A 19932-nucleotide genomic window follows, 5' to 3' on the forward strand; every position below is an offset into this window, starting at 1 on the left:
TTGCTTTGGCCAATTTCTCCCTTTTGGAATGGCAGCATTTACTCAATGCCTGTACCTTGATTGTATCTTGGAAGTGATCAACTTGTTTTTTACAGGCTCATAGGTGGAAGGGACTTGCCTTGTCTCAGATGAGCCTTTGGACTTGAACTTTTGAGTTAGTGCTGGAATGAGTTAAGACTTTGAGGGATGGTTGGGAAGACATAATTGTGTTTTGAAATGTGAGAAGAACTTGAGAATTGAGAGGGGCCATGGGTGGAATGATATGTTTGGGCTCTGTGTTCCCACCTAAATCTCATGTCAAATTGTAATTCTCAGTGTTGGAGGAATGGCCTGGTAGGAGGTGATTGAATCATGGAAGTGGACATCCCCCCTGCTGTTCTCATGATAGTGAGTGGTTCTCATGAGATCTGGTTGTTTAAAATTGTACATAACTTTCCCCTTCTCTCTCTCTTCCTCCTGTTCCAGCCATGTAAGATGTGCCTGCTTCTTCTTCACCTTCTGCCATGATTGCAAATTTCCTGAGGCCTCCCCAGTCATGCTTTCTGTACAGCCTGTAGAATTGTGAGCCAATTAAATCTATTTTCTTTATAAATTACCCTGTCTCAGGTAGTTCATTCTAGCAATGTGAGGACAGAATAATACATCAATCCACTCCTCTGTACCAAAGTAAGGTCATCCTGGAAATCTACCTTAAAACCAGTTAGGAGAGGATGAGTCACGGTCTACCTTGGGGGCAGAGCTAGAAGGAATAAAGCAGGAACATAGGTTGAGCAGAGCTTCTTTGCTGGGCACAAGTGCCCTTGAGTGAAGTGGAACAAAGAGGTTCCTAAAAGCCCCAAGTAAAAGTAACCAAGCAAGGCCCGGCCTTACTAGAGACATATTCATGTATAGTGGGAGTACTTGGAACTTCTGCTCCTAGGCATAGGCAAAAGTCTGTCTGTGCCACTCACCAATACATGAACAAGAATTTCAAATATGCTTAACAGGTGACTTTTTTTGCTTTCAGGAGAACAATGGGTCAACCTATAGGTGACTGAATAAACCATTAAAACAGCCAGGTAAAATCAGAATATAATACAGTGGCCTACAACATAAAAGACTGGGCTGGTCAAGACAGGTCTAGTTAATGTAAATGTCTACTAAGACCTCCCTCTCCAGTAATCAGATGCTTGCTTATGGAAAGGCGATCACAATGATCAATGTAGACAAGCTTTGACTAGGTTAAGATATTAGGAGAAGTAGAAGAGGCAATGTATAGGCTTCTTGGGATCCTAACTAAAAGACACTGGGACCAAGCCTTCAAAGAAACAATGTCAAGCTGGGAAAAAGAGGCCTCAGAATTGTGGAAGTCAAAAGACTAAAAATGCAGTACCAGCTGTTTACAGTAGGCCCACTGCCATCTCAAACCTACAGTAGGGCTTGAGCAGGCACATTGGCTTCAGGATCTGATTTTTATGATGGAGATGGCAAGAATAGGGTTGTAGCCTCTAAGATTAGGCCTACAAGTCACCTTAACAAGAGTAGTTGCTCTAATAATTGATTCTTTACGATAGACCAACAACTTGGGGATTCAATTATTCATTAAACAAATGTTTATCATGCACCTATTCTGTTAGGCAATTTTAGGTGCTGGAGATACATCAATAAAAAATAAGACAAATCTTATTGCTCTTATGTTGCTCATATTCCAGTGGAAAGAAAGAAAAAAATTATGATAAATAAATAAATTATGTTATATTAGCAAGTAATAATTAGTATGGAAAAAACAAACAATTGTAAGTGTGGAAGGAGTATGGAAATTTTAAATGGGATAGTCAGGGTAGGCTTCACTTAGAAGGTGACATTTGAGCAAAGAGTTTAATGATAAGGAAACATTGTGAATATCTTGGGAAAGAGTTTTGCAGGCAGAGATAACAGCCAGTGAAAAGACCCTGAGGCAAGAACGTGCTTTGGGCACAAGGCCTAGTTCATGCATCCAAACAAGAGGTTGGAGCAGTTTATTTCCTCTCTTTGAGGTCGGGATAGATTTTGGGAACTGATATGAACAGAGCCAGCAAGGCAGGAGTCAATATCCAGTAGCTATAAGGAGAAGTGGGGAATGCAGAGGCTGAGACTAGGACTGGACCTGAGAACAGTAGTATGAACTCTGCCACTTCTCACTCAAACTATTGTCTCCTTTTCTCTTTTTCCAGGATCTTCTTTCTGCCTAATCAACATGTTATTTGTAAGCATGAAATCTGACTTTATGAACTCTGTGATAATGTACAATGTTTTCAAATTGTTTCACTAAAGGAGTAATTATAAAGCCTTAATTGCTTATCTTTTATATCAAAACATTGAAATAACATTTAAATAGATCAAAGTGTTTACAGAAAGATGCAAATTGACTTTATCACAAGAATGTGCTAGAATCTGGACTTTGCCTTGGTATATAAGTCAGGCTGCCTGTTCAGTGCTACCTTAACTCCTGAAAAATAGGGACTCCTGCTCAAACTGAGGCTGTACATATCACAAACACCAATGAATGTGGTAAATAACACGTAATACTTTTGGCAACTAGTCAGTGCTTGTTCATTGTTACCCATAACTCAACATTTGCTCTTGTGGTAACACCACTCAGGCCCCAAGGAAATGCTTCAGTACATTTCTTGTTCTATGTGCTCAAAGTACAAAGTAACTGTTTCAATAATACTGTAAGGTTTATGGGTTATGCTGCTGTTGATATTGGACACAAATGGCTTTGAAGTCAAGAGAACTGGAGCAGTGAAAGTGGCTAGTTAAGTGAAAGGATAAATTAATTGACTTATCAAATCTCTGCTCTCAGATAGCATGCATACAATGATTTCTTGTGCAACGAACTATCATTTCTCTATAATGCTGAGTGTCTACATTTTTGCTTCTGTTTGATTTCATGTTTTCAGAGTTTCTCATATATTAGTATGAAATCCCAACAAATGCAAATGGCAGCTGAGGAATATTTTATAATATCAAATAATTCACATCACTTAAATTTTTATATATGTAGGTCTATACATAACTTTTGTAGTGCATAACACAAATTTTTACTTTGACAATTAGATGGATATGGTATATGATAATTGTGAATTCTTTCATGTAAAAAAGTTTGATAAGATTAATTTCAAAAAGTAAAATAAAAGTTGATATTCACCAGTTGTAGTTGTATTTCTTATATTTTAGGAGAAAATTTAATCTGAGAGCACATAATATAGTTTTAATTAATTTTTTACATTTGCTTTAATTAAGATTTTTAACTAAAATTTACACAGATTTTTAGAGTTCAAATATATGTCTCAGCTTTACATTCTCAAATCATTGCTATCAATAGAACAGGATTTTTCCAGAATGGAGACAAAAAAAAATGAATGTAATGAAATACATACATAGTAAATTTTAAATTATGTATGTCTTAATATTGTTGTTTATCCAAACATTGCCAGACTATTCACAGGCACCCAGATGCAGCAATAACTAAATGTAATCACTTTTGATATTTGATTCATTTAAATTAAAATCATAACTTTATACGTATTTTTTGATTTTATCTTTATGAAGATACATTTGTCAAGATTAGAAGTAACATTTTATTCAATGATTGGTTTATAACTTTTACATATTTAAACAAAATATATGTTCCTCCATTTGTACTCTTGCCCTCGGCCTTTGAAATATTAGGACAGCTTCTCCACTGGCCTTCTATCTACAGGATTTTTCAGTATGATGATATGAAGCCCAGGGCTCCACATATAATTTTTGAAGAGATCATCACAAACAAGTCACACTCTGGGTGTGAAATATACATTATTTAGATCCCAGAAGAATCAGATTTGGGGATTCCTTCACCTAATGGTAGCTTGTTAGAACAGTGGCTCTGTAATGAAAAGGGGTGAGGACCTGGTGTTACAAGTCTCAGGTCTATGTCCCAGCCTCATTAGTTACTTCCTTTGTGATCTTAGACACAATAACTCACTTAGAACATCAATTTCTTCATCTACATGGTAATCAAGTGCTACTAAATAAGATGACATGTAAAAGCACACAGAACAGAAGAAAATATTGCATTTTGATAGTTGGATTAATAGCCAATCCCAGAAGCAATTTGTGGCAAACACTGTGTGTGCTTGTTTACCTGATGGGCATTTTCTGGCTCTTTGCCCTGTAGTGCTAAAACAGGAAAGAATATTTCAAACACACACAAAAGGGTAAAAAATAGTAGAATAAGTTTTGAATGACTTACCTATACTCCTCTAGTCCTCTCCTTTCCTATGGAGAATTTTGAAGCAAATTTCAGATGTTGTGTTATTAAATTAATAAGTATACTTTTTTATTTCAGGAAGTCTTTTTACTACATAAGAATTAACATATTTTAGAGTTTGCCTTTGGCATAGATCTTAGGTCTGACATTTGGCAGTTTTTCAAAAGTCTTTCTTTCTTTCTTCTCATCAGAGACTCTAGAAATGAATTGAGCAGAGAGTTAATAGATTATCACCTATGTCACCTGAACACATAGCACTAGTGTCAGTGCTCTTTGGGCATTCCGTAATTTCTAGTAATTGTCACTCTAGCATTATTTCTTCATGCTAAGCATTGTCAACAGAAACGCCAATAGAGTCAATTTCTATACCTGCTGGGTTATTAAACATTTTATATGTGGTTGATTTCTCTCTAATTACTAGCAGTAAAACTCCTATTAAAATAGAAAGCTTATTTGTATGCATGTTGTTTCACAAACTGCAGGGTACAGAACAAATTAAGACACTCTCTTCTGCTTCCCAGAGAGCTAGTGCATTAGCTTCTTACTGCTGCTGTAACAAACTGTCACAAATACAGTGGCTTGAAACAACACAAATTTATTATCTTATGGTACAGAAGGTCAGAGTTTAAAGTGGGTTGGCAGGACTGGGATCCTTCTGGTAGGTCTAGAGGAGAATCTGTTTACTTGGCTTTTCTAGAAGCCACATACATTTCTTGGCTGTTGGCCTCTTCCTCCATCATCAAAGCAGCAGCATAGCATCTTCTGTCTCTGTTTCTGTTTATCACATTGCCTTCTGTCTTTTATCTTCCTTCCTCCCTTTTATGAGGACCCTGGTGGTTACATTGAACCCACTCAGATAATCCAGAATAATCTCTTCATCTCAAGATATTTGATTTAATCACACCTACAAAGCTCTTTTCTTTTCTTTTTCCTTTTTTTTTCTTGAGACAGAGTCTCTCTCTATCCCCAAGGCTGGAGTGCAGTGGTGTGATCTCCACTCACTACAGCCTCCATCTCCCAGGTTCAAGCGATTCTCATGCCTCAGCCTCCCGAATAGCTGGGACTACAGGCGTGCACCACCACACCTGGCTAATTTTTGTATTTTTAGTAGTGACAGGGTTTCCCCATGCTGGCCAGGCTGGTCTGGAACTCCTGACCTCAGGTGATCCATCCACCTCAGCCTCCCAAAGTGCTGGGATTACAGGCATAAGCCACTGCATCTGGCCTTCTTTTCTTTTAAATGTAAGAAAACATTTCATAGATTTTGGGGATTTGAGTATAGACATCTTTGGGAGACCATTATTCAGCCTACCACACTCAGCCAGCTTAGGGATAGAGAAAAAGTGAAAAGGAAGGATAAAGCAAGCAAGAAAAACAGAGGGAGGCAGCTGGTGGAGAGATGACCACAGGTTTGCAGCAAGTTGGTGCAGAGAAGCAAGAGAAGCATCCCTAGGTGTCTGACTTGTAGAAAAGTGCTATGGCTTGAATGTGTCTCCTAAAAGTTTTTGTGTTGGAAACATAAGCCCTCTACCTTATGAATAGTTTAACAAATTAATGAGGGCTCTTCCCTCGTGAATAAATTAATGTCACTATCACAGAAGTGGGTTCCTTGTTGAGAGAGTAGCTTTGTTTCAAAAGTGGGCTCTGACTTTCTTGTTCTTGCCCTCTTGTCATATGATGCCCTGTGCCATGTTATGACACAGCAAGAAGGCCCTCATCAGATGCCAGTGCTATGCTTTTGGACTCCCCAGCCTCCATAACTGTACACTAAATACATTTCTTTTCTTTATATGCTATCCCATCTGTGGTATTCTATTATAGCAACAGAAAATGGACTAAGACAGAAGGTACTCTTCAACAGCTGACAAATTAGTGGATGGAACCTTCTATCTACAACCTGCTGAAAGCTTTAGAAAAGTGAAAAAATCACAGAGAAATGCAGGAATAAGGACTGTTTCGGTGTTTTTTTTCCTGTGGGTACATATATTCTTAATATTTATAAATGTGCCTTTTAACGATGAATAATTTTTATAATATTTGTTTATTCTGAGTGTATGCAAACATTTAGACCCTAAGAACCCTAAAATAAAAATAAAAATATTAGCCAGGTGTATTAGTCTTCTAGGGCTGTCATAACAAAATAGCACAGACTGGGTAACTTAAATGAGAGAAATTTATTTCTCACAGTTCTAGAGGCTGGAAGTTCAAGATCAAGGTGTCAGTTTTGGTTTCTCCTGAGGTCTCTCCCCTTGGCTTGCAAATAGCTGCTTTCTTGCTATGTCCTCATATGGTCTTTTCTTTGATGTCTCTTCCCTTTTTTTTTTTTTTTTAAAGGGACACCATTCCCATTGGATTAAAGCCCCACCTACATGATCTCATTTAACATGAATTATCTCAAGGGCCTTTTCTCCAAACACAGCTACTTTGGGAGTTAGGCTTCAACCTATATATTTGAGAGGAACACAATTATTCTGTAACATCAGGAATCAGCATGTGCTGGATAAGACAATCTTCCAGATACTATGTTTGGTACTGAGAGTACATATCAGATAACATTGTAGTAAGTACAGTTTGAAAGAGACAATTACTAAAATGGAACAAATAAAGTGAAGGCCTAACTACAAACCATCCAGCAATGCCTGCCTCCATAGTTGGAGTGCTCTGAGCAGAAAGAAACACAAGTGCAAAGGTCCTGAGAAGGAGAAGATGCTTAGTAGAGTTGAGGAGCAGAGAGAAGATCTCTCTAACTGGACATGGGACAAGAGGGAGGAGGGTAGGAAGGTAATTTTTTATTAATAGGGAAAAATCATGTGGGGCTTTGCAGGACATGGTAAGGACTTTAGGTTTTTATTTTATGCAGAAAATAAAATTTTATCTGATTGCCACAGTGTGGCTGATGAACTTGGGGTGGAGTGGTAAAAGAGCATCTAGGAGACTGTCTATGAGGCTACTGTGTTTCTTCAGATGGGGGGAAGAGATGGTTTACACCAAAGTCATAACAGTGTAGTGGTATTCAATGGTCATATTTGTAATGTATTTTGAAGGTGATCTGAAGGGGCTTACTACTAAATTTAAATTGGGGTGTGAAGAAAAAGAAAAAACTCAAGCTTGTAGAAAAAGCCCTAGAGAACCTATTTTGAGAGCTGATTTGGCATGAGATGCCCAAAGGAGATAATAATGCAGAGTGCCCCCTCCACTGAAGATCAGGACTGAAGACTGGGGCTACTGGGCAGATTGTGGAGAAACTAGGAAAATAGTTATCTTCCTTAAAATGGAATTAGAATGTGATTTTCCAAGTATATTTAATTCCTGAAGAGGGAGAGACTGACTATAGGGATAAACTGGGTTGCACTCTTCATAGCTATGCAGTAATTGTACATGTCAGCCACAGCAAGAGTTATGCCATGATCTCCTGTGATATTGTAGTGGATAAAATGGAAAAGTATAGCATAGACAATATAAAGATTTGTAATTTATTGAGAAAATTTGCTCCAAATGACAAATAACTCAACTGCAGCTTAGAAGTACCTTTCTTACAACTATAGAAACCTGCCCGTAGCTTAGATGAGAACATAGAGGGCTTGCTCATTAAATTTGTGTATGATATGAAGCTGCAAAGAGACATGAATACATAAAAGACAAAATCATGACCCCAAACCATTTGCATTTATATCTAAAAAGTTTAATTTAATGAGGATTTATGTAAGGTCTTGTACATGGTCCAAAAAAGCCCCACAAACAACTGAACAAATGCAAGTGTGGAGAGTCATGAGTGGACAGACACAGCCATAAAAGACATAGCAGTTTTAGCATTCAGAGAGGCCAATATTAGCCTGCAGTGTGATATGGCTGCCAAATAAATTAATGCAATCCCAGGTGGTATGCATGATATATTATCCAGGATATATATATATACACCAGTCAGACCACATTTAATCTCTTTGAAGTCACAACTTAAGAACATCGACAAATGGAAATAAAGTTTAACCGAGAGAGAGACTGAAAAACACATCTAAGATATGGAAGACCTAGGTTAGGTTTAATTCATTCAACAAATATTTGCTGTATGATTAGTTTGTGTCAGGTGTCTTTATAGGCCCAGGAGCTACAGTGGGAAAAAATTGCTCATAAAAGGATGAGATTCTAGAAAGGAGTAATAGCTAATAACTGCTATGTAGAAGAGATATAAGATGTATTCTGGATGGATCGAAGGAGAAGATGTTATAATGATTAGGAGCTTTGGGAAAATCTAATTTTAATATTTAAAAACTAACAAAATCCTTAACAGCTTTCTAAGAAAAATGAATTATTTTGACATAGTAAGTTCTCTTTTACTAGACTTGTTAGGAAAAATAGGAAGCCATACATTTAATCTTTCCTAAAGGCGTTTTATATGCACATTTTAGAAAAGTAGAAGTACAAAAAGAAATAAAAATCACCCTTAATTCAATAACTTTGTAGTAGTCATTATTTCTCCCCCTTTCTCTAAATATGTGTCTCCTTACACACACACACACACACGACTAATCCTATAACTCTATTTACATATTAGATGGTTGAGATCTTCCTCTGACATAGCTTTATGTTCCTTTTTACTAAACATTATAAGTATTTCCATAACACTTAAAGTTCTCTGTGAATATCATATTAATGATGGAACAATATTATATCATATGTGCCATGGATGTTTAAACCATTCCTCTGGCACTGGAAATTTATGATGTTTTAATTTATTTGGTCCTAAATGATTCTGTGGTATCTTTGTGCTCACTGTGCTCTCATCTTATTATTTACTTGGAACAGAGTTAGGAAAGTGTAATTACTATGCAAAAAGCTATGGGATTTTTTAAGATTTTAGATGTAAGTTATAAAATTAATTTCAGAAATATTAAACCCATTTACACACCTATTAGCTTGAGAATTCCAACCTCACCTCACTCTTAGCCAACATTATTTTTTTTAATCTTTTCTAATTTCATGGGCAAAAATTAGTGTTACATTTTAATTTACTCTGCTTAGATGACTAATGAGGTTGAACATGTACTTCAGATGCTTATTAACTACTTGTCTTTTCTGTAAGTTTTCTTATGCACAAGTTTTCCAATGGGGGTGTAGAATTTTCCCATTGATTTGAATATACTCTCTATACAGTAAGAATATTACTTTTTAAATCTTTATTATGTCTTTGTGGCAATTTTTCTTCCTTGTTTTCCTTCTTTGGTTTTGATTATTATGTTTACATAGAAGAGAAAAATATTGATAAATTTGATGATGAAAAATAAGATTTAGTGAATATTATAAAATAATATCAAAACAAAATGCATAAACCTTTGAGACATCGAATCAAATGTTTCCAACAAAATATTAACATGCCTAATATTTAACACTTCAAACAAATCTATTAAAATACCAAAATGCAATAAATAGGTCCTGAAAGAACAAAAACACATAATGAATCCAAGAAACAGTTTAATCTCTATAGCAATGAAATAAATCAAAACAAAACATCAACGATGAAATTTCATCTATCATATTATCAAATATTAAAATAAATGATAATACTACTGTCTGCATGGTGATACAGATGTATGCAAATTTTGGGAAAGCATTTTGGTAATATGCTATATATTAAGAACTTCAAAATATTCTCATTTTTGTTTCAGTAAGTGTAGTTTTGGAAAATTGTATTGAATCAGAGACATGACATAGGCATGTTTATTGCATCATGATCTGTAAGCAGTCTACATGTGTAATATAAAGAGATGATTTAAGTAAATTATGTTTATAAAGTGAAATATGAAGTAAATCTGTTTATAAAGTGAAATTTCATGCTGCTAATGAGTGAGACTATCATTTTGGAAATCAAAATAGGACAGCTGAGAAAACATTCAGTAAAATGTTGAAAGATAAAACTGTGGATATCCCTCGAAAGTAGAAGAAAAAGGAGACAAATATATGGAAATCCTGGAATCTGTTTGGGAAGGCTAACATTCAATTAATAGATTTCCAAAAGGAAGAATAAGTAAATTAGTGGGAAAGGAAATCACCAAGGAGTAAAAAATGCAAGGACATTTTCCAGAACTAAAAGATATTTGTTTCCAGATTTCTGGGCCCTCATGGCCATCATAATGAATGGGAGGGGTATGTGGGGAAGAGACCCACACCAACATAATCATGACATTTCAGAACACTCTGGAGATAAAGATCGTAAATATTTCCAGAGAGCCCCTTTGCCTGGAACAAGAAGGCAGCAGATTTTTCTCAACAACAACAACACTGGATTCTAGAAGACAAAAATGCCTTGGAAAATCTGAGAGAAAAGAATCTTCGATCTAGAGTTCTGTATCCAGCCAAACTATCAATCATACAGAATAGTAGAGTAATGGCATTTTTTTGGCCAGCAAAATTTCAAAAAATATACCTACATTTATCTTCATTGAAATCCTCTCAAGAAACTACGAGAGGCTGTTTTGTACCAAAGCTAGGATTTATAGTAAGAGAAAAGCATAGAGTTCAGGAAGCAAAGGTCTCTAACAGGAGGGAGGCAAGCAAAATCCAAGAATGATGGCAAGGTAGCTGCCACAGGTCAGCTGTGCAGTAGGCAAAAGGGAAGCCTGTCTTAATAACATTGGGCAGACAGAGAAACTCTCGATGGATATCTCTTTCCATTTATCATAATCACCACTACTCCTTATAAATTTCCCAACTGTGATCGGCTACCTAATAGATTTGAACGTGAAGAACATTGTGGTAAGAGGTGTTTTATGTAATTGTTGAAGAGTATCAGAAGACTAAGAGATTAAAAGAAATGAAGAAAAAATTTCAATGAGGCAACATTAACTCCAAGATAAAGAAAAAGGTAGTAATAACCGTTGCTATTTTTTTTTATATTTTATTGACTACTTCCATCGTATGACTTAATGTTCTCAGCCCTTTTACACATATTATCTCATTTAATTGTAAATATCACCTTAGCAAGTTGGTACTATTGATATCCCCATTATTCAGGAGGGAAAAAATAGGAAGACTGGCCTGAGGTGCCAGAATGGGATTCAAGCAGCCTGTTAGGCTCTGAACTGCCTCTCTAAGAAAGCAAATGTAATCACAGCTTTCAATTTCATTTGGCAGTGAGCAATATTTGCATAGTCAAAATGATAAAACCACTGAGTACAGATTGAACCAAAACTGTCATGTAATCATATCAGGAGGATGAGGGAGTGGAAAAAACTAACAAAAAACTCTGCCTGCAATAAAAGTCAATAAATAACACCTAAACACACACATATGTGTGCATATATATGTACATATGTGTTCATGTGTGTATTTACGTATTTATGAACTTCCTGTTATTGCAGGTGATATATGTGTATATATATGTATATATGTGTGTATGTGAATAATATGGAGGAAAATATTGGAAGAAAAAAATTGAGAGTAATAGCTTCTAGTAGCGACTTAGCAGCATTTGATTTTTAATTTAAAACTATGTGCGTATATTACACACACATACATATCTATACCTATAATGTATCTATATCTATGTATATTTCATGCTGACAAAGATTTTTAAAAGTCTTGGTCATGGTTAATAGCCTGTGGACCTGAGTGCACCTCTGCTCTTCTCGCTGTCTGGAACCTCCCCTGCCTCTCAAACCTACCTACAACCCCACAATCTAAAGGGTGCAGGTGTCTTAGAGCCTGGGACTCCAGGACTCCCTCTACTCCACAGCCAGCCTGGCATGGACCTCATCCCCATTGGGTCTGTGCTTATGTCCTCCTAGTTGTTAAATATTTCTTAATATTATCCTTGCTTATGAAATTACATTAAATGAAAAAAGAAGATACAAATTACGTCTATAAAGTCAATAAAAATGGGTTTATGTGGGAAATAATATATTGTTTTACTCTTTATACTTGTCTGGATTTTAGAAGTATTTCACATAAAAAGCACAGATTAATTTTAAGACTGACAACAAATGTAACAAAAAGTACAAAATGAAACTCATAGATGGGTAAAGTCATTGATCCATAATGTGCCTAACTATGCCTCTGCATTACAGAAGCTGGTACAGGCCAATCCTCACTTTCATAAATAGCCCCTGAAATCATTTGAAAGGCAAATGTTTGCATCAAAGTATGGACATAAGTGTTATGAAAGGGATCTTCAGCCTAGATAATTTAAACTAATTAAAAATCTCTATTTATCACCCTTACGATTATAGGAAAAGACAACCTCCTTTGGACCCAGGAGGCCAGGTAGACAGATGACAGCTTTCATGAGTGCCCGGTCAGATAGGAGGGAGGAGCCAATAGTCCTAGGCCGGGTTAGACGGTTGGCCACTCTCAATCATTAAATCCTTGTTCAGCTGTATTAGATATACAGAGCAGGGCAAGAAGTGGTCTAATTTGTTTAATTTTCCCAGCCCAACAGAAAGACAAGTTACATCTTAAATTGCTCCCCTGTCTGCCAGCATATATGAGTTCTTACTGCAGGCTGCCTATAACTTCTCTTCATGACCCTTTGACCTTTCTGAGCCCAAAAGTCTGCTCCAGAGCCAGATGCCCACAGTGTCCAATGCCAGAGCCCCTTTATCCGGATGAAGATAGGCTGACCAACGGTCCCATCTCGCTCTTGCTTGGGCCTGGGTGGAAAGAGAGTTTCCAGGATATGAGATTTTCAGTGCCCAAATCCATCTTGGGCAAACTAGGATGAGTTGGTCACCCTAGCTGGAGGTCACCCTAGCTGTGGATTATTATTGGATAAGATGTAACTGTCATCCACTGGGGCTGTAGAGGAGGGGATCAATGGGTGTCTCTGCTAGGTGACCAAGGCCTACCTGTGAACACTCTCTGTCCCCTTAACTTTTTCCAGAGGGACAGTGGGTGGAAGACAGAGCCCTCTCCATGAGAGTGAGAAATTACCTTTCCTTAAATGAGAAGTGAAGGAAAGGTCAGCTGACACAGGGGGCAGCTTTTAAATATTACATGCAAGACCAAAAGCTTCAGGGGCCTGAAGTAGTGGTTGGGAACTCAAATGGACAGAGGGAGTGGTAGAGATCATAGCAACCTAAGAAGCCTCTCTGAGGGCAGGTGATCCTCAGCTCCCACTGAGATCTCAAGTTGGAAACAGGATCTAGTTTGGTAGATCTTCCCATTTTTTAGGGGAAGCCAGTAACCAGAATTTGTATGTGATATTGCAACTTTTCAACGTGGAAGACCAATTCGAAAACGTGTAAGCACTGTGCAGTGTTTCTCAACTCACGTCTGTGAGTAACTGTGATGCATGCTCTCTGCAAAAGTAAGATGTGTGTCTCAGTTACACTAATTAAGCGTTCACCATGTGGTATAGAAGAGACCTGGAGTGAGGATCAGAGAATATCCACAAGACTTGCCATTCGGCGTCAGCTGCTTTGCATTCTGGTTCTCTCTCTCCTTTTCTCTCCAGGTGTGCAAGTCACTCCACCTCCCCCCAACTCCCCCCATCCAAGTACTGGGCATAGTAAATGGGAGAGATCTTCTTTGATTTGTTTCTTTGCTTCTTCCTCATCTCTCCCTCACCCAACCAACTTTGAATATTGAACTGGCCATTTCTCTCTAAGGTGGCACATGGCATTAGAGCAATTAGAAAAGTTCAAACTTATGGGTTCATTATTAGTATCTTGCAGTTTAGAAATTCCTGCTGCAGAATCAAATTCCCTGGGCTCCTATTTGGCCTTTAAAACCAATACTCTATCTAGACACAACGAAGGGGAACAACCTTGGCTGGGGCTTACTAATGGGGAAGAGCAAGTCCCTAGAGCTGTTGGTGTCTAAGGGCACATTCTACGACTCCTGATTAGTGACTCAGAAATTAATTTTTGTTTTGTAGATTAAAGTAGCTTTTGTAAATTAACACATATAAGCCTTCTGGCATATCAGTGAAGGGGGAATCCACCCAGCACTGAACTACCGAGTTCTAGCAGCACCGAAATGCCCAAATAGTGTGAGAAGTTAGGAAGGTCCCAAGGACAGTGCTTCTGAAAGTCTCATCTGAAGCTCACTTGCATCAAATGAAGCATTTCAGGAGGTATTTAAAAAATACAGCTTCAAGGCTGGGCACGGTGGCTGTAGTCCCGGTACTTTGGGAGGCCGAGGCGGGAGGATCACCTGAGGTTGGGAGTTCAAGACCAACCTGACCAACATGGAGAAACCTTGTCTCTACTAAACATACAAAAATTAGCTGGGCAAGGTGGTGCATGACTGTAATCCCAGCTACTTGGGAGGCTGAGGCAGGAGAACCACCTGAATCCGGCAGGCAGAGGTTGTGGTGAGCCAAGATCATGCCATTGCACTCCAGCCTGGGCAACAAGTGCGAAACGCTGTCTCAAAAAAATAAATAAATAAATAAAAATAAAAATACAGATTCACGGGCCTAACTCTCAACCTATTGAATCACATTATGTAATCGGAAGGCCCAGGACTCAACTTTAACAAGCTCCCCACATCGTTCTCATGCACAATGCATTAGAAGACCCACCGCTACAGGGCCTTTATTTCTGATTTCTAAGCAGCCACCAAAGCCTCAGATTCCAGGCTGGCAAAGCAGGATGGAGGTTAGTCTTGTCTCACCTTTTGGTCAGATAAAAGAGACTAATAATAAATAGGATAAAAGAATACAAGGGAAGAGGAACCACTCATATGAGAATTAGAAAATCATGTTTGAAATGAGGGCAGTTTTCAAAGAGCCAATTATGAAAGGAGACAGCCCAGTCTCATAACCGCAAGGAATTCTGAAAGGAAGGCAAGATTTATTTCAAATGTACCTCATGTCAAGAACTCCGCTAGGCAGTGACATTCATTACTTCAGCAACATTTACTGAACACCTATATATAAAAAATTCAAGCCAAAATACGTTACATAGAATATATAGGGTAATTTAATATTGATAACCTGAAGATATAACAGTCATTATACTTTCTGTGCAAATAGCCTATGCTGTTAGTAATATACGTGCAAGCAGAAAGACAATATATATTTTGACATACCATCAATCAATCTGGTAAACTAAGTAGATAAAACTTAATGTTAGAGAACTTTAATAATGTGACCAATAGGTTGGAGTTACTAGATACATGGCAAAGCATATAACCTAAAACAGATGATCTATGTGTGTCCTCAAACATTGATAGTGTAAATAGGCGCAGTTTTTCCAGAGGGAAATTTGGTAGTGTGTATCCAAAATCTTTGAAATGTGAGTATCTTTAATCTTGAAATTTTATACCTGAGAATTTTTACTATGGAGAAAGATGTATGCACAAAGGTGGCAGCTGAAACATATACAAGTCCCAAAAATGGGGGACTCCTCAAATAAATCAGTGCCTTTGGCATACAGGCATACCTCATTTTATTGTGCTTTAATTTTTTTGAGCTTCGTAGGTATTGCATTTTCTACAAATTGAAGGTTTGTGGCAACCCTGTGTTGAGCAAGTCTATCAGCACCATTTTTCCAATAGCATGTGCTCACATGTGTAACATTTTAGTAATTCCCATAACATTTCAAATGTTTTCATTATTATTATATCTGTGATGATGATCTGTGACCAGTGATCTTTGATATAACCGTTGTATTTGTTTTGGAGTGCCACGGACTGCACCCATATAAGACAATAAAGGCCAATTAATAGTTCTACAATGGCCTCTAAGTGTTCAAATGAAAGCAAGAGTTACACATCTCCCACTTTAAATCAAAAGCTGGAAATGACTAAGCCCAACAAGAAAGGCTGGTCAAGAGTAAAGACAGGCCAATAGCTAGGCCTCTTGGACCAGTCAGCCAAGTTATAAATGCAAAGGAAAAGTTCTTGAAGGAAATTAAAAGAGCTTTTCCAATGAATACACAAGTGATAAGAATGCAAAACAGCCTTGTTGCTGATATGAAGAAGGTTTTAGTGGTCTGAATAGAAGGTCAAACCAGCAACAAAATTCTCTTCATTCAAAACCTAATACAGAGCAAAGTTCTAACTCTCTCCAGTTCTGTGAAGACTGAGAGAGGTGACAAAGCTGCAAAAGAAAAGTTGGTGGCTAGCTGAGGTTGGTTTCTGAGGTTTAGCGAAAGAAGCTACCTCCAGAACATAAAAGTGCACAGTGAAGCAGCAAGTGCTGATGTAGAAAAGCTGCAGCAAGTTATCCAGAAGACCTAGCTGAGACATTGATGAAGATGGTCACATTAACAACAGATTTTCAATGTAGACAAAACAACCTTCTATTAGAAGATGCCATCTAAGGCTTTCATAGCTAGAGAGGAAAAGTCAATGCCTAGTTTCAAAGCTTCAAAGAACACGCTGACTCTTTCGTTAGGGGCTAATGCGGTTGGAGACTTTAAGTTGAAGCCAATGCTCATTTGCCATTTGGAAAATTCTGGGGTGTTTAAGAATTATGCCAAAGCTACTACTCCTGTCTGCTATAAATGAAGAAACAAAGCCTGTATGACAGCATGTTTGTTTATGGCATGGTTTACTAAATATATTGAGCCCACTATTGAGATCTATTGCTCAGAAAAAAAATCCTTTTGAAATATTACTGCTCACTGACAGTGCATCTGGTAACTTAAGAACCCTGAGATATACAAGGGAATTAACGTTTTCATGCCTAACACAATATCCATTTCACGGCCCATGGATCAAGGAATGATTTAGACTTTCAAATCTACTATTTAAGAAATACATTTTGTAAGGCTGCAGATGCCATAGATAATGATCCCTCCGATGGATCTAGGCAAAGGAAATGGAAACCCTTCTGGAAAAAAATTATATATATATATTTTTTTGAGACAGAGTCTCTTGCTCTGTCACCCAGGCTGGAGTGCAGTGGCGCAATCTTGGTTCACTGCAACCTCCCTCTCCTGGGTTCAAGCGATTCTCCTGCCTCAGCCTCCTGAGTAGCTGGGACTACAGGCATGAACAACCTCACCCAGCAAATTTTTGTATTTTTAGTAGAGATGGGGTTTCATATGTTGTCCAGGCTGGTCTTGAACTCCTGACCTCAAGTGATCCATCCTCCTCAGCCTCCAGAAGTGCTGGGATTACAGGCGTGAGCCATGCACTCAGCCGGGAATTTATAATTCTTGATGCCATTTAAAATATCTGTGATTCATAAGAGGAGGTCAAAATGTTAACATTAATAGGAGTTTGGAAGAAGTTAATTTCAACCCTCATGGATGACTTGGAGAAGTTCAAGACTTCAGTGGAGGAAGTCACCGCGGATATGGAATAAATAGAGAACTACAATTAGAAGTGGGGCCTGAAGATGCAACTGAATTGCTGCAATCTCATGATAAAACTTGAGTGGATAAGGAGTTGCTCCAAAGAAAGTGGTTTCTTGAGATGGAATCTATTACTGGGGAAGATGCTGTGCACATTGGTGAAATGACAACAAAGAATTTAGAATAGTACATAAACCCTAAGTTGATAAAGCATTGGCACAGTCTGAGAGAATTTACTCCAATTTTGAAAGGAGTTCTAGTGTGGGTAAAATGCTATCAAACAGCATCACATGTTACAGATAAATCTTTTGCAAAAGGAAGAGTCCATTGATACAACAAATTTCATTGTTGTCTTCTTTTAGAAAATGGCTACAGCCACCCCAAACTTCAGAAACCACCACCCTGATTAGTCAGCAGCCATCAATATCAAGCAAGACCCTCCATTAGCAAAAAGAGTATGACTCACTGAAGGTTCAGATGATTGTTAGCATTTTTTAGCAATAAAAAATTTAATTATGATACATACTTTTTTCTTAGATATAATGCTATTGCACATTTAAGAGACTAGAATTTAGTGTAAACATAACTTTTACATGTACCAGAAAACAAAAACATTTATGCAACTCAAGTTACTGTGATACTTGCATTATGGCAGTGGTCTGGAACCAAATCTACAGTATCTCTGAGGAAGTATACCTGTATTTTTATCAAAGCAACTGTTTCTCCAGATGAAACTAGAAAGCACGATTTATGAAATTCTGGATGAATTGGAATAGTAAACTCCTAGAGCTTCGTACATCCCCAAGAGAGGTTCCCATTTTCAGTGAAACAAGGTGAGGAGCCCCGAGGCCCACAGAGGCTCATAACCAGCAGTAGACGTGAATTGGTGTGGGCTGGCTAGACATCTGAAAGTCCTCCATCATGAAGGCTGGCCAGGTCTCAGGATCAGATGAGAGGCTTAGAAGCCAGGTATTCAGTTGTAAATCAAGACCATACACATTCCTCCATTATCTGGCATTATGTAATGGAGGGACCAAGATATCACTGGGGTAAAGGAGGACCAGGAAAAACATCCAAAATTTGACTGAGATGATTTGAAAGTAAGTGGAAGAAGAAGAATAAGAAAAATTAAGAAATATGTGTCAACAAAATCAGAATAGTGGTTTCCCTCTGGAAGAATGAATAATCAGGAGGAACACATGGGTCTTCAAATGCATGCATAGCATTATACATATTAAGTCAGATAGATGGTAGGTACCTCCTCGAGTGTCTAGATGATTCCATAATACAGTTTTTAGAAGACATGTGTTACTCTTCTGGGCTGAAGAGATAAGCTGTCTGGACATAAGACTCTAGACAGATTTAAGAAGGGTGGAGCGATTTCTTCACAAAAGGAAACTAAACTCAATTTTTCACAAAAAAATGAAACTAAACTAGTGTCCCAAGAGGGAGATGAGTAATGGTGAAGCCATCTGTAAACATCAGCAGAGGTTGCTGGAAGCAGGGAATGGACTGCTTTCAAATAGCAGGATAGAAGTTTTCTGTCCTCAGGTTGCAGAGGCAGCAGCTCCCACTGCCCAAGAACTCTGCTCTCAGGTTGGTGGTACATGAAGTCTCAAAATTATCTGTTCCCATAAGCTTGGGGGTGTGTGTGTCCTTCTGTGTGTTCTCTGCCATTCCACAGGCTGTGTGTGTTGTTGTTGTTGTTGTTGTTGTTGCTGTTGTGTGTGGTTGGGGGGTGGGCCAGAGGGAATTCAGAGGGGGCTTAGAGGCTCCAAAATAAATAAGCAGATGAATGTCTAGTTGCCCCCTTCACCCCTGAAGTGGAAGACAGATTCTTTTAGTATCCTCTTTGCTCTATCTTTAGCAATAAAAAATTTATGCTGCATACATTTTTCTTAGATATAATGCTATTGCACATTTGAGAGGCTAGTGTAAGCATAACTTTTATATGTAACAGAAAACAAAAACATTTATGTGACTCACTTTACTGTGACCATTACATCAGTGGTCTGGAACGAAATCTACAGTATCTCTGAGGAAGTATACCTGTATTTTAATCATAGCAACTGTTTCTCTAAATGAAATTGGAAAGCACAATTCATGAAATTCTGGTTGAATTGGGATAGCGACCTCTCAGAGCTCTGCACATCCCCAAGAGAGGTTCCCATTTTCAGTGAGGCAAGGTGGGGCATCCCAGGGCCCGCAGAGGCTTATGTCCTTGTTCCAGCCAAGGCAGAGAAACACAGTAGAGAACTGGACATTTGACTGTGCTCTGGCCAAAGGTGGTGAAAATGAGTAAGAGTCCTGATCCATAGCTAACTGGGATGTCCTCGTTCCAAGCGGCACTGCTACAGTTTCTCAGGTGCATCTCACCCAAGGACACAGTCAGGCATCAGGGACCAGGGGGCAGAGCGATCT

General features: G+C 38.1%; 1 long non-coding RNA gene across 4 annotated transcripts in view; it reads left to right on the forward strand.

Moving 5' to 3' along the window:
• LOC116273390 overlaps nt 1–19932 on the forward strand; it is a 43545-nt gene that overhangs the window by 16553 nt on the left and 7060 nt on the right. Inside the window, exons 6-7 of one of the 4 annotated variants that reach the window (XR_004181736.1) lie at nt 1007–1058; nt 2193–2224. The exons of 2 other annotated variants lie outside the window; for them this stretch is intronic. This is a non-coding gene — a long non-coding RNA (uncharacterized LOC116273390). Of the gene's footprint in view, nt 1–1006; nt 1059–2192; nt 2617–19932 lie in introns of those variants that run through there. One more of the 4 variants, XR_004181734.1, reaches the window with a different exon arrangement.

The sequence above is a fragment of the Papio anubis genome, unplaced genomic scaffold, assembly GCF_008728515.1.
Source record: "Papio anubis isolate 15944 unplaced genomic scaffold, Panubis1.0 scaffold63, whole genome shotgun sequence".
NCBI classification, from domain to species: domain Eukaryota; kingdom Metazoa; phylum Chordata; class Mammalia; order Primates; family Cercopithecidae; genus Papio; species Papio anubis.